The following is a 13,775-nucleotide window of genomic DNA, read 5'->3' on the forward strand; positions in this document are numbered from 1 at the left end:
TCATCTAAGCTGTTTGTGCAAGTGCATTTCCTCTTTGATGTTCTTGGCAATGGCAACTAACCAGCTGGGACGTGTGTCAGCTTTTTCCCGGGAATGGAGGGGAGGAGGAACATTCATACACATACACTCTTGTCTCTGGTCTCTTTTGGGAAGCAGCAATTAACAGCTGAGAGGTTATTAAAAATTTCTTCCTAAATTGCATCTTATCTGTGGCTTGCTCCTTTTTAAACAGTATAACAAATCTTGATGAGTGGCGGGGCTGGTTTTAAGACCACAAGACTAGAGGCAAAAAATTTGATGAGGAAACAAATGAAATCATAATGATGAAGCTCTGGCCTAGGTCCTGTAAATGTGGGCTGCTTGGTTCAGATGGCAAACACCTTGAAACCATAGTAACACCTGCCACAGGTGTATTGCCTAGATAATCATTCAACCTTATGGCTTCCTGGGCTGCTAGCTGTGCTGTTATCAGCCACCCAAATAAACAAAGTTAGCATACCTGCTCTGCTTTCCCTGGAAGCAGTCACATCTCTGATAGCAGCATAAACTCGACTCTTGACTGAGGTAATGTTTTTTATTTTATTTTATATTAATTTTTTAAATTAAAAAAATAGACTGTAGCTCTGAACATTTGAGGCTTGGACACTTCGCTGAGATCTCTGTAAATATGCAGCTTTTTGTTTCACACTGTTTATAAGCTGATAAGGTTATGGCTCTTTGTTTTCTTAATTCTTATTTTGGTAATACAAGTTTTATGACTCTGCAGTTCTGAGAGTTTCAGTATAGAAATTACTTTCCCACTGAACAGTTTTGTGCTAACTTTTATAAAAATTTCTATAAGGCTACATAGTTCAGTAGCATTCACTTGACACATCATCTTCTATTTCCAGGAAGTAAACATTATCAATTGAGTAAACAAAATGTTTCTCTTTCCTTTCATCTTTGACTATTGAAACAGAAAATAAAATGTAAGACTCTGTGAAAGAGCAGATACTATAATTAATCTATTTGTACAGCTCTTCTCCTTCTCTCATTTCTTAAGCTTAGCAACGTTGTACTGTTGCATCTTATTCCTCTGTTGTGGAACACCTCCTAATCTATCAATTTAATCAGGCATCCTAAAAATTTTTGTCAATTTATCTGCCATGTCAGATAAGAAGCATTGGGCTAGCATACACCCATCACTGTGCACTAAAAATCAGTGGAAAATAACCCTGTTTACTGCAGCATTTTATGCTGAGTGTAGTTAACACACTGTCGTTCAGTAAACAAAGTACTTTGTAATGTGGAAGATATTATTTTGCTATAAGGTATTTCAAAATAAGGTGACATATCTCAACACTTTTTTTAGTGGCAGCATTACAAGTTTGAAGAGGCTGGGATTTGATAGATTGAGCAGCACATAGCAAATCAGAAGTTACTTTTGGTGGTTGCTCCTTTAATGAGATGTATCATACAGCTTGTATAAATTCTCTGCTGTGTGAAGCAACTTATCATGCCAGAATATACAGTATATTGTCATGGGCTTTTTTTTTTTCTTTTTTCTTTTTAAAATCTTTTTGATTCTGTGGTATTCTGATGAATTATTTGCAGCATTTCCCTTTCACTGCTGCTAGAATAATCAAGTTATATTTCTTGAACATCAGTCTATCATTTTCATTGACTTCCTCCGTTGTCAAAGATGGGGAGAAGGAAAAAAAGCCCACTGCTTAATTTCACAAGACATTCTTCTATTTCCTTAGCTCCTTTGTTTCTTTGCCTCCTTTGCTTTCTTTGTTACAGCTTTTAACTTAGAGAAGACTTTTAAGTTTCTCCACTTCAGTGTAAGCTAATGAAGTCTCATTATTTATTTATTTTTTAAATGAACTGTAGTTTCACCACCATAGTCCTCTGAGCTTTAGATGCTTTCTCGTCCATAGCATCAATTAATCATTGTCAGGATTAGACTTTTCTCTACATACAGAATATGCTTAAGACTTTTTGTGGTTTTTCTTCTTTGTTAAAACAAAAAAGAAAAAAACAAATAACTCGCACTAAAAAGACAAAAATCAAAACCCTAATAACTTTTGGTAACCAGAAAGCAGCTGTTAAAATCTCATGTTGTCCCATTTAACAGGACTTCAGGCATAATTGTTGGAGAGTTAATGAACTATTTCAGTCTCAATATCCGAGTTTAACTGTTGTAAACTTATTTCTTTATAACAAGCTGCCCCTGAAAGTGTGCATCTCTTTTGAACAGTTAATATTGAGATGCATATCCAGAAATTGCTTTATTTTATATAAATAACACATCAAATTCACAAAGACCAAACTATAACAAATTTCCTTACAACACAGAATTCTAGCACTGTTGTTATTTTGGGTTTTTGTGGATTTTTTCCTGGTATGTTAATTTCAAAGAAAATTCATTTATTTATATTTCAAATTACTGAACTTCTTCCCTGACCTCCTGCAGCAGCTCTTGCATCTAGCAGAAAGGACAAGTGGGTGTATCATTATTCCTTGGAAATGTTTAGGACATATTTTTTAGAGCATTTTTGAAGCTGAGTTGCTTCCATCATACACAAGCCTCATAAAAGTGTCATGAAAACAAAAAGGTCACTTCTGTATTCTTTGAGTGAGGTTTCTTAGAGTTCAGATAATGTTTGTATAATCCTGCTTTAGCAGGAGATCTTTCACTGGAATCTAATAATATATTTACTAGTTTGGGCATATTATAGATGTTTTTCTATGTTTGCCTTCTACGCCCCTTGGAAGCTTTGTCTTTCTTTGATGAGAATCACATTATTATGTTCTGACCAGATTAAAGTTTCACCTTTTAATCTCAGTTCTTCTAACATTCATTTTTTAGCTTTACCTATTAATATTTAACTCCATTTCAGGTTGATAGTACAATCTCATGCATACATTGTCACCCTTTCTTACAGAACCAGCAAATATCAACCTCTTGTCAAAAACACAGGTACAGACCCAAATATAGCCATGGCACTGTCATAATAATATTTCCAACAGCTGAGGATGTTTATTGATAAGCAAGTCAAACAAATATTGCTTTCATAGCCTTCAGGCAACAAAGTCCACTTTTGCATATTTTCTTTTTTTGCATGGAGCAATAGAACTTCCAAAATTGGCCAGAGCCCATTTTTGACCCAATGTTAGACATAGACCACACAGTTATGTCCATGGAATTTTGTTAGTCCAGCAGCAGAATAAAAAACCCTGTGCTATTAAACATCAGCTGTGGAACTAGTGAGAGAACTTTTTTTGTAGGAGGTCTGGTCCATATAGCTATTATATAAGCTAAGGGAAGTTCATCACTGTTGAAGCAACAGTCAAAATTACACAGATTTGGACTGAAAATACCAGGTTTCCTTTCTCCTGTCTCCACCTCTGTGAATCAGTATGTCCTGATATTCATCTCTGGAAAATCGTGAGCAAATTCTTGGGAAGGATAGAGTGATTGTGTCTTTTATCCTCCTCTCTTTTTTGTGATATTCTTTCTAGAATATGGCTCATTCTCCCATGTTGTTAAGGTCAGTATGGCTCTTAGAAACAGAAAGAAAAAGGTGATTACATGACTAGAACCCACTTTCTGATTACATGATTGGATGATTACATGACTGGAACCCACCCAGAATAACTTTCTGTGGGTCTTTTATATTCCTCCAGGCAATTAAAGAGTTTATTTTCAACAATAGCTCCAAGAAAACAGGTTCAACTGAGAATAAAGACAGTAATTATATTGAGATTGTGATGGGCACCCTTCTGACTGTGCATTCAATATTTTGATATTGAAGCTCAAACAAAAGTTACATTGTTATGATCCAGAATCCTCTGAAGTAAACTTCCAGTCATATCTGTGTGTTGAGATCTACTTGGTAATTTGTATTTATACAGCAGAAAATCCTTGGTATGGCTTTAGCTTTGCAAAAAGCAGAGGGGAAAGTCTCATTATCTAAGAGAGTGTGAAGTTAGCTAAATGATTTTGAACTGCTAGAAAAATAATTATGTCTTCAAAAGTTCTAATTTGCAATATAATCTGTAAATATATTTTTGATTAGAAAATCACAAGTCTCACTTAATGATCTTTGATACATGAGCACCTTTTGGTGGCAGAAGAAGCAAAAATTTTATGAATTTGACACAGCCAAAAATATTTTTATATTTTACTCAAAATATTCATAAGGCAGGGGGTTTTAATACATGTAGAATATAGCTTACAATTAAAAAGCAGAAAACCACTTTTTGTATATATCTCAAATAATAAAATAATTGAGAAATTATGCAAATTTTATGGTAGACCAGAAAAGCAAGTAGATTTCTATCTAATTGCCACCTTTTGCTGTTTCAAGTATGTTAATCGTAGGGAGCCTTAATAGTTTTATCAGGCTTTACTAATATATTCAGGTAAAATGAACAAAATAATTAAATGTCTAAATATTGATTTAAAGTGCTCCAAGTATTAATGAAGTTTGCACTCTACTTAACATGGGCTAAACTGTAGTTTAGGTACTTTTATCCTTCTGTGTTGTTGAAAGAGACTGAGATTACAGGATCTAGATGGGATGCTGACAATTTCTTCACTCCAGTGCAAGGAAACTCTATTCTCACTGAGAGTCTCGAAAAATTCCTTACTTCGATTTCCCCATAGCCTCTCTAGAATGATGTTCTGAAATTTTCAAAAGATTCTATGTGTTGTACAATGGGTCTAAGTTTAGAAAAGCCTGGCAAAAATATGCTGATGAAGAGTGGAAAAGGAGGTTCAGGTTTGCTAAACCTTCAACACTTCCACACGTTTTTATCCTTCTAGGAGAAGAATAAAAGCAAAGACTGCTAGCCCATCCTGCAGAGCAAAACACCCTGCACAGGAGTGGTTTATCTCTGTGTGATTGGGATTAGGAAGGCTCTGCATCCTTCCAATTTATCTCTCAGCAAAATCCCAAGTCCATTCACACTTCTACTGTGAGAATTTGTGTAATAAAAAGCTATTGGAGGCTGTTGTGTGGGGAGTGCCACTGAGAGCAAGAACTCTTAAGTTCTTTCTGTCCTTCCCAGCTCATGTTATGGACAGCACTCTGATGTCCTATCTCCAACTCCTGCATGTGACTGGTTTCTAATAACACCATTCCCAATGCAGCTAGTGTTTTATTTTTATCCTGCCTTTACTTCTATGTTAAAATTACTCTGATATTCACAGGCCAGAGGATTTCCTCCTGACACCATTTCTGGGGGTTGAGTTAAAGAAGCTGTTGTATGAAGGGTATGACATTTAGGTGCTGAGGAGCCTGTGGCCCCAGTAATATGCCTGTAATTTTTGGAGTTCACCCTTTGGTTTTACTGAGTTACTTGTTCAGGGGTGGGGAGCACACAGTCTTTCACCATTGTAATTATGTTTATAAAAACACACCCACAAGCCTGGATTTAGACTTTTCCAGAACTATTAACTATTTTAAAAATTAGATTTTTTTATTAAAATAGGAATTATTATTGTTCAAAATTCTGTCTTTTCTTCAAAATCTGAAAAAAGTGAAGAAATTTCTTTTCTTCATGAGCATGGGAAAAAATAAAAACAGTGGTTTAAGTCACTATGGGAATTATTTTTCATCACTTGTCCCTGTGTTATAATTTCACTTTTTTAACATCTCAACAATTCCTGAATTAATAAGACTTATTGTGGTTCTTTGGACTGCTCTTTGCCTTCTATTATTATTTTTCTTGAATTTTTCTGTAGAAATTCAACTGAGAAATTCTGAAGAGACAAATGTAGGTTGTGGTAATGGTTTAAGAAGATGTTGCACAGAAACAGAACAAAAGCATGACTTCATATCTAAACAGTTATAATTGTGGTAGAATATGGGCAGTACTAATAATTAAAATATTTCTCACAGAAGAGTGAGTCTGCACAGCTGAGAAATGAGGGCCGACTCATTCTCATAATTTTATCATAGTGTGAATTAGAGAGATAAAACCAAAATTGTTAGACATTTACAGGAGACATGTGAACAGTGACCTTTAAAGAAGAGGAGAAAAGAAGTCCAAGCTCAAAATATAAGCTGGGGGAGAAGAGGTCATTTTCTCTTTACCCCTGAGCTTCACACTAGGCTAGATGTTGCAGCAACATTCATTATTCCTTACTTTGTTTTTCAAGGATACATAGATTCCAGCTAGAGCTGTTATTAGATAAATGTCATCATTTCAGTTTTATAAACAAGCAGGTTATTATAGAGTCCTGTGTTTTCCAACTTCCACTACACAATGTTCTTTTGTATGCCTCAGACAATGAGCTGACAGCTCCATGGAAATCTCTCACAACCTTCTGTAGTCAAAAGTGTTATGGAGCTCACTGGAAGTAGAAGAATGCATAATGCATTGGAGCAATGTTTTAGGCATTTATATTAGACTTTTAATGGAAAAATTAAAAAGTAATGCTGCTTTGCATTGCAGTAACTGTACATCAACTGTATGTCTTCATTTCTGGCACATGAAGGGTAGTTTCCATAGCAGCAGCATCTGTAGCACTGAGCAACATGGAAATTGGATTTTTTTTTCTCTTGTATTTCACAGATTAGAAAGGTAAAATGTATGGAAATAGGGGCAAGTATGTATTGCAGAAATGTGATCTTTAACACATGTTTTTCTTTCCAAAATTCTGAAATTATAATAGAAAAAACCCCAATTCTTGCACTTCATTCCTACTTCCTTAATCTTCATATATGGCTTAATAAATGTGTATGGCAGCTATTTTTGATTTTGACTGACAGAACTAGAAAACTGCAGAACCATCTCTGTCTTCTGGTATCATTTATTATCTGGCAATTTCTTTACTATTGGCCAAAAGTGACTAATAATTAAAGCCTGTTGTACTGAGACTGGATTTTTATATTTCATTCATTTCTCTAGAAAAAGCACTTGAGGTATGCTGCAAATAAGAAATACTACATATGAAAAATCTGCTATTTACTCAAATTAATGATGATTTTATTTTGAATTCTCTAAACTAAGAAGAAAGATTCGCTTTTGTTATGTGCACAGGACTTAAAAATGCAACTACATGTTCTAAGGCATACGTTCTCTTAGACAGAATCATGATAGAAATATCTTCAGAACAAAAAAGACTGAGAAGTCTTGCAAAGCTAACACATTTTGGTGACTTTGGTGTAGGAAAGTTTGAATCAGAACAAAAGAATTGTAGTCTTAGTTCAGCAGGAAGTGGCTCAATTATTTTTCTTAATGTGGAAGTCAGATTTTTATTTACTTTGTTCTTTTAAAGGGAGTGAAATCTTCACCATTGGTTAAAAACTTCTGAAGCTCCTACCTGGTGAAAGACCATGAAAGAACTTTATAAAAATTGTATATTGAAAACATTATTTAAAGACAAAATTAGTTTCTAAACATTTTACCATAAATTCCAGGAGAAGGTGTGCAGTATTGAGGGCTGAGAAGCTCATCGGGGGGAAATTTTTTTCAGATACTTTTGTTATTCAGGTTTGGTCCTACTACCCTGTGCAGGTACTAGGCATCACTCCCCTGTGATGGTTGTTATTTTAGTAGGGAATAGCAATTTAATAATTATCTTTTTCCTGGGGCTTTGGTCCCTTACTCCTTTAAGTGCTCTGAAAGCTGTTGTTAGACACGTTTTTGAAATTTGGTTTGCATTTTGCAATCCATCCTACCAACTTGCTACAAATATTTAAGCAGCATCAAGTCTATAAGCTCCTTTTAGCAGCATTACCTTGAGGTGTTTAGGGATTTTAAGAAATAAGACGCCTACTGAAGGATTCATCTATAAACAATAGTTATTAGCTATTTAAAGAATAAATATTCTTTATTTGCTTCATGCAGATGTTTTAATTTTCTTAAAATACAGCTTCAGCTGCTTTTGCATTGTGAAGAAAATTTTTAAGGGACTTAGATACCTAGAGTTTATAAGGATGGTGTCCACTGTAAGAACCCCCTTGTATGCGCCAGGTGCTGCATTTCCATAGAGGTGCTCAAGCATCCAAGGTTCCAGAATGTCAGAAGTTCCCTGTCTGCATCCATGAGCCTGGACTATAGCATTTTTGGCCTACTGACCACAACACTTTATGTTTCTGAACCTCCTGAAAACGTATATACAGATTTAAAATAAAATAAAATCCACACCATGTTTTGGTGTATGGATACAAATTGTAAAATTTCCTATTTGCTTTTAAACCCAGCAGCTTTCCTGTAGTTTTCAGCCTTCTGAGCAAGGATGTTTGCTGGATTGCATAGTGTCAAGAAGAAAACATGAGTTTTCAGCACTAGGTAGTCCTGGTATTTTTTCTCTATTTAGTTTATTACAGACTTTCTACTTTCCCTTTGTTTTGTACAAATGACTTATCATCCAGAAGAGAATAAAGAAATATTGTTCTTAGGTAGCCTGAATTCCTGCTATGATTTATAATCGTCTGCCCAAACCTAATATGAAGCTTGGATGACTTTTCATTTGAATAGAATTATTTTTTGAAACATCAGCTGTAGCTGGAAAAAACTAATACTTCAGTGCCTCATGGAAAAAAAGTTTGTCTTTCTCTTTTAAAGAGAGGAGACTTTGAAGATAATTAATGCATATTGATATATGTACAAAATTGAGCATTCCAGTCAGTGAAGAATATGCAGTCTACCTGAGGCATGGAAGAAATGGCTTTACACATTTGATGAGGATTTATGTTTATATATATCATTTTTATAGGAATTAATGGAGGAAGAGGAGAGAATGAGTTTTAATTCAGTTTTAAAGCCTATGCATTGAATCCTAGATTACCTTAAGGATGTTTAAGTAAAATTATATTAAATAAAATAGTTTATCTTCTTTCCTCTCCCATCTTTTTTCCAAGCTCGCTTCACCTGTGAATCTTATAACTGAGTATGTGAAAAGATATTTGTATCCATTTTTCTGCTTGTAATGCTTTCAGGTAACTGGTAAATTCCAGAATCACTAGATCACTAGAACAGTCTTACTAGCACAGAATCTGAATATAATATGGCAATTTTGGATTATGACTGTTTTTTTTTGTCTTCCATACAACTTTAATGAATATACACTTAGATCATAATATGACAGTACTATCCCTAATTACTACAGCAATAATTTACCAATACAAGCAAAGATAAGGCATGAAGTTTAATGGGTTATAAGGTTATTAGTCCTTGGCTTTTTATGACATACCTGAGATAACACTTCAATTTTCTTGCCAATTGCTCTTCTGGTGGACAGTCATGGCTCCAGGAAGGAAATATGTCAGTGAAAGAGTGGCTGTGTGAAGTCTGACTTTTCTTCCGTCTTCTCCATTCCTTCCTGCTTTTGGCATATCCATATGAAGAAGAAGGAAGATCTCCTGGCAGAGATGCCTCTATGGACAGATGAAGTGCATGTGATAATTTCCCACTTTTTCCCTCTCAGCTTCTGGCAATCTGCAGAGCAGTTCAATGTTATGAGTGCATCTTTTTGTTTGATATAATTTAAAAATTGCTTCTGTCAAGAATTCTTCTAACAGCTTTTCAATACCATTTCATTTTTCAATATCCTTCAGTGATGAGTTTCACAGTTTAATTATATATTACATTAAGAAATATTGCTCACCTGGGTTTGTTTAAATTTTGCAGCTGAAAATTCCATGGGATGATTGTCTCTTCCTTATTGAGTGATAGTGACTTTTTGCATAATATTCATACTTTGATGTGTGTAAGGTATTCCCTCTGAGACATTTCCATGTAAGCCAGTCCATTTATTTTTTTTCAAATGGAGATAATTTTAATCTCTGATCCTTCCTACATCATGTTTTGTTCTGCTGTATCCTTCTTGAGATAGAGTGGCCACAATTACAGGAATGTCATGGGTTTCTTAAATAGCAATAAGGCTTTCTGTACTTAGCTCTTAATGCTTTCCAAATAATTCCTAATTTCTATTTGTCTTTTTAGCTGCTGCTAAGCAGAGCTGACATTTTCATAGAAGTATCATTGCAAGATATGTAATGACTTCAAGATCTCTTTCCTGACAGGCTATAGGTAAATTAACATCCATCACAGGATAGATGTAATAAATATTTTTTTCACTCTTTGTATTTACTGTTTGCATCACTTTGAATTTATCAAATTAAATTTTATCAAGAAGTTTATCATGCAATCAATCCATATTGTGAGATACTTATGCACTTCTTTGCTATCACTCATTTCTTTCTCTCCCTGTGTTTTTTTGGTTTTGTTTTGGTTTTTTGGCTTTCTTTTTTTTTTTTTTTTTTTAGTTTTTTGTGTCTGTGGTTTTCTTCTGTTGGTGTTATAGGATCCCACAGTTAACCCTTGTACATTGGGAAAACTGGCCATTAATTTCTGTCCTTCCCAGTCTCTGAAATGTAGGAAATGTAGATACCTGGAAACCTAGTGTCCACTGGTTAATGTTTTCCTCTTTAGAAACACCTTTAAAACAGAGCCTTTGCCAGAAGATCATTAGGAGTTCAGGTGTAGAGTTTATATCAACTGGATTGCTCCTAGCAGTACATCCATTGGCTCTTTCAAAAAACTAATAGATTTGTGAGTCTTGACTTGATCTACAAAAATGTCTGGATTGTTGTCCACGACACCTTATTTACCTGCTTGTCTTCCTGTTCTACTCTTTATTATATTTCCACCAACACACCTGTTGTAGAAGTCAGATTTACTGCTCTTTAGCTCTTTAGAATCTACCTAGAATCTCCTGGAACATTTTATGCAGAACTTGCTTCACCTTTATTACCTCCCGTTTCTTTGTTTTCTGGTCTGATTTATGCTAACATCCAAAATATGTGAAATTTATACTGGAATTACTTTAGGCCTCATGGGTGAATTCTGCCTGTTCAGGACAATTTCCTGTTACTCATTTCATGATTTTTCCCATTATCTCTTTTATTGGCTCTTCAGTATCAGACAAATCCTCTGATGTGTCCCTCATAAGAAAAATTCCTCCAGGGCAACTTTTTCAGCTCCTTCCTTTTGCATTTGGGTACAAATAGTTGTTTTCAGTCTCTTCCTCCAGTCTAATATTTCTTACACTTATTATACTTCTCATGTATAGGTCTTGGAAGATATATAAAATCCTTTTGTTTGAGAAGAATTTGAAATAATTCTATTAATAATTCTTGTCGTTTATGTGCGTTCTTTCCTATTTTGCTACGTTTGACCATTCCAGAAATTTCTGTGGATATTAGACTTTGATGAATCTCCATTTTTTTCCTTAAACCTCTATGATGATGGCACCTAAATAAATAGATTTTCTGACAGCCTTGAAACTGCTGTATTTTTCCCTTCTCCTTTAAACAAACTTCCTCACTTTTACACAGCTTTCCTTTCTGAAATTAATAACTGCTGCAATAGAATTTTTGTTTAGATGTTTTGCTCTTCCCTGACATCAGAAAAATTTTTACAGCCTTCTAGACAACACATAGGAGACTGAACGAAAGCAGATTCAGTCTCATAATCACTTATGAAAAATATTCATAATGATTCCCTTTGGAATATGTCATGACTTCTGTAGTATCTACCAATTCCTGATTCTGAATCTCCACTATGTTGCAAGTTCTTTATATCCATAAAAATGAATGCATAACAGAAGCAATTAATTTGACAGTATTTAAGGGTCATTTTTGGAGTGTAAAATGAGAGAACATTGGGTAATAGAAAACGTAAAAAGGGAAACGAAACAAACACATTTCCAGCCATATTAAATACATTTTTAACAAACTAAATTTGTTAAAAATGTATTTAATATGGCTATAAATGTGTTACACCAATCAGAAAGACCTTAGTGACTGGCAGTCTCACTGTTCACATCTTGCACAGAGCCTTTGCTGATTAACAGTTTGTACTGGGCTTGGGTAATATTTCTATTTGTTTTGAGGGAAACATATAACCATACTCCCTTTTATAAGAATGTCTGTTTTATGAAATTTTGGACTTATCTAGAATGTAATTGAAACTTTAATTTTTTTTTTTTTTAATAGAAAAGTACTCTAATTTCTTATTCATTTTGTACATAAGTATGTGTATTTCTGGAGGGATGAAATTTTGTGGGTCATGTTCTGGGGTTTTATGGTATTTTTCTAAAATAAGGTTTAAGAAAGGTTTTCATTTTTACTTGTGTATTTATTCCATCTAAACATCTAATGTATCAGTTTCTTTCTATTTTTAATTGGGCTTATTCTGTGGGCTATTTATTTGATCTTTGCTTTGCAGATAAAGGAGGAGTACTAGTATTAAAGATACTATGCTATATAATTTCCTGTTATATTCTCAGAGAGAAAACAGTCTAAACTGGAAAAGGAACACAAACATAGACTGCTGAATTAATGAGAAATGTTTTGGAAGCCTCTTAAAATGTACCAGCAATTTTTGCAGGTTCTCTTTTTATTTTCCAAGGGAGTTTAGTACATTTAGGAAGCATCAAAAAGATTTGTGGATACAATCGTATTTGTTTATATTGATTTTTTTTCCCTAATGTAAATAAGAAGCAGGTTTGCCAGGTACATGTGGACATATAATTCAATGAATTCCCTTCACACACCCCTCTGTTATGGATGGGAGAAAAAAATGGGTGTTTGATAAGAGAAATTATGAATCTGGAAAATAAAAAGGGTTATGGGATGGAGAAAGGATTGATTAATTAATTCAAAGAAGATTATTTATTTGATCAGGGAAAACAAATGAGTCCTATGAGCAGTAAGGGCAGGCAAAGACAGCACCTGAAGGGTGGCCTAGAGAGTGGAGTGCTGAATAAGCCAACAAGTATCTGACTAATCCAAGAGCTGGGAGCTGTGTGTCTGTCAGGATGTGGCTCTGTGGCTCTGACACTTTTTCTTTGGTGAGTTTTGTTGGTTTTTTTTTTTTGGGGGGGGGGGTTGTTGTTTTTTTGGTTTGTTTGTTTTTTTGGCTGATCGCAAAATGGACATAAATGCTCAAAAATGTGCACGTTCACACAAATGTTTGTAGTGAAGTAGGTAAAGAGAGAGGAGGACCGTGCATGCAGAATTTGTTTCTGTGTTCCCCTTTCAAGAGTAGATAAAATAGTGCTGGTGAAGTGCTTGTGTGCTTACAGGTACATATTGTGCCTGTCAGCGCTCATGCAAAGCAGCAGGAACTTCTCTGAGCTGCTTGCTAAACTCTCTTGTCAGTTCTGAAATGTTGACAAGCATTTTAAACTCTTGGAGAAAAATTAAAAGAGATTTCATGCAAAGTGTTCTTTTAAAGAGTTTTCTAAAAACAAATGCCCAAAATAACCTACAAGTATCATATTTTTATTTTTGCCCCCACTTAATTGACACTTCTTAATTTCCTGTTGGCAAGCCAATTGTAATCTTTAGCTGGTAACTAATTTGGTCATAAAATACTGACCCAGATTTTTCTGGATAATTAACAAGTTGGGCAAATCAGCAGAAGCAGGTGTAGTATATTTTCAGTACCAGTGGAGAAAAGCAGTTAGCTGCTGTTTTAATTCTCATTTCCAGTAATGAACTATATAACATTCTGGCTGGCTAATGCAATTAGCATTGTCTCCTCCTCCTCTTACTTCCTCACTTTAAAAAAAAAAATAAAAAAGGAAACTCAAACCAGGAATTTATTAAAGGCCAAGAATTATTGACCCTTTTTGCACTCTACGTAAAATCACTCTATTAACCTTCTGGATTGAGCCTTATGTAGAACAGTAATAAAAAATTTATACAAATATGTATCATGTTACAAGCTGAGACAGAAAACAATGTTTCCATTCTTCAAGCAATTAATTA

The 13,775-nt window shown here is 34.5% G+C and overlaps 1 long non-coding RNA gene across 1 annotated transcript in view; it reads left to right on the forward strand.

The window, feature by feature from the left end:
- The first annotated feature begins 305 nt into the window (after positions 1–305).
- The window catches only part of LOC115495333 (uncharacterized), a 75,874-nt gene continuing 62,404 nt past the window's right edge, over positions 306–13,775 (forward strand). Inside the window, exon 1 of the long non-coding RNA XR_012056617.1 lies at positions 306–564. This is a non-coding gene — a long non-coding RNA (uncharacterized lncRNA). The remainder of the gene's footprint in view (positions 565–13,775) is intronic.

Source organism: Taeniopygia guttata, chromosome 5, assembly GCF_048771995.1.
Source record: "Taeniopygia guttata chromosome 5, bTaeGut7.mat, whole genome shotgun sequence".
Lineage (NCBI taxonomy): Eukaryota > Metazoa > Chordata > Aves > Passeriformes > Estrildidae > Taeniopygia > Taeniopygia guttata.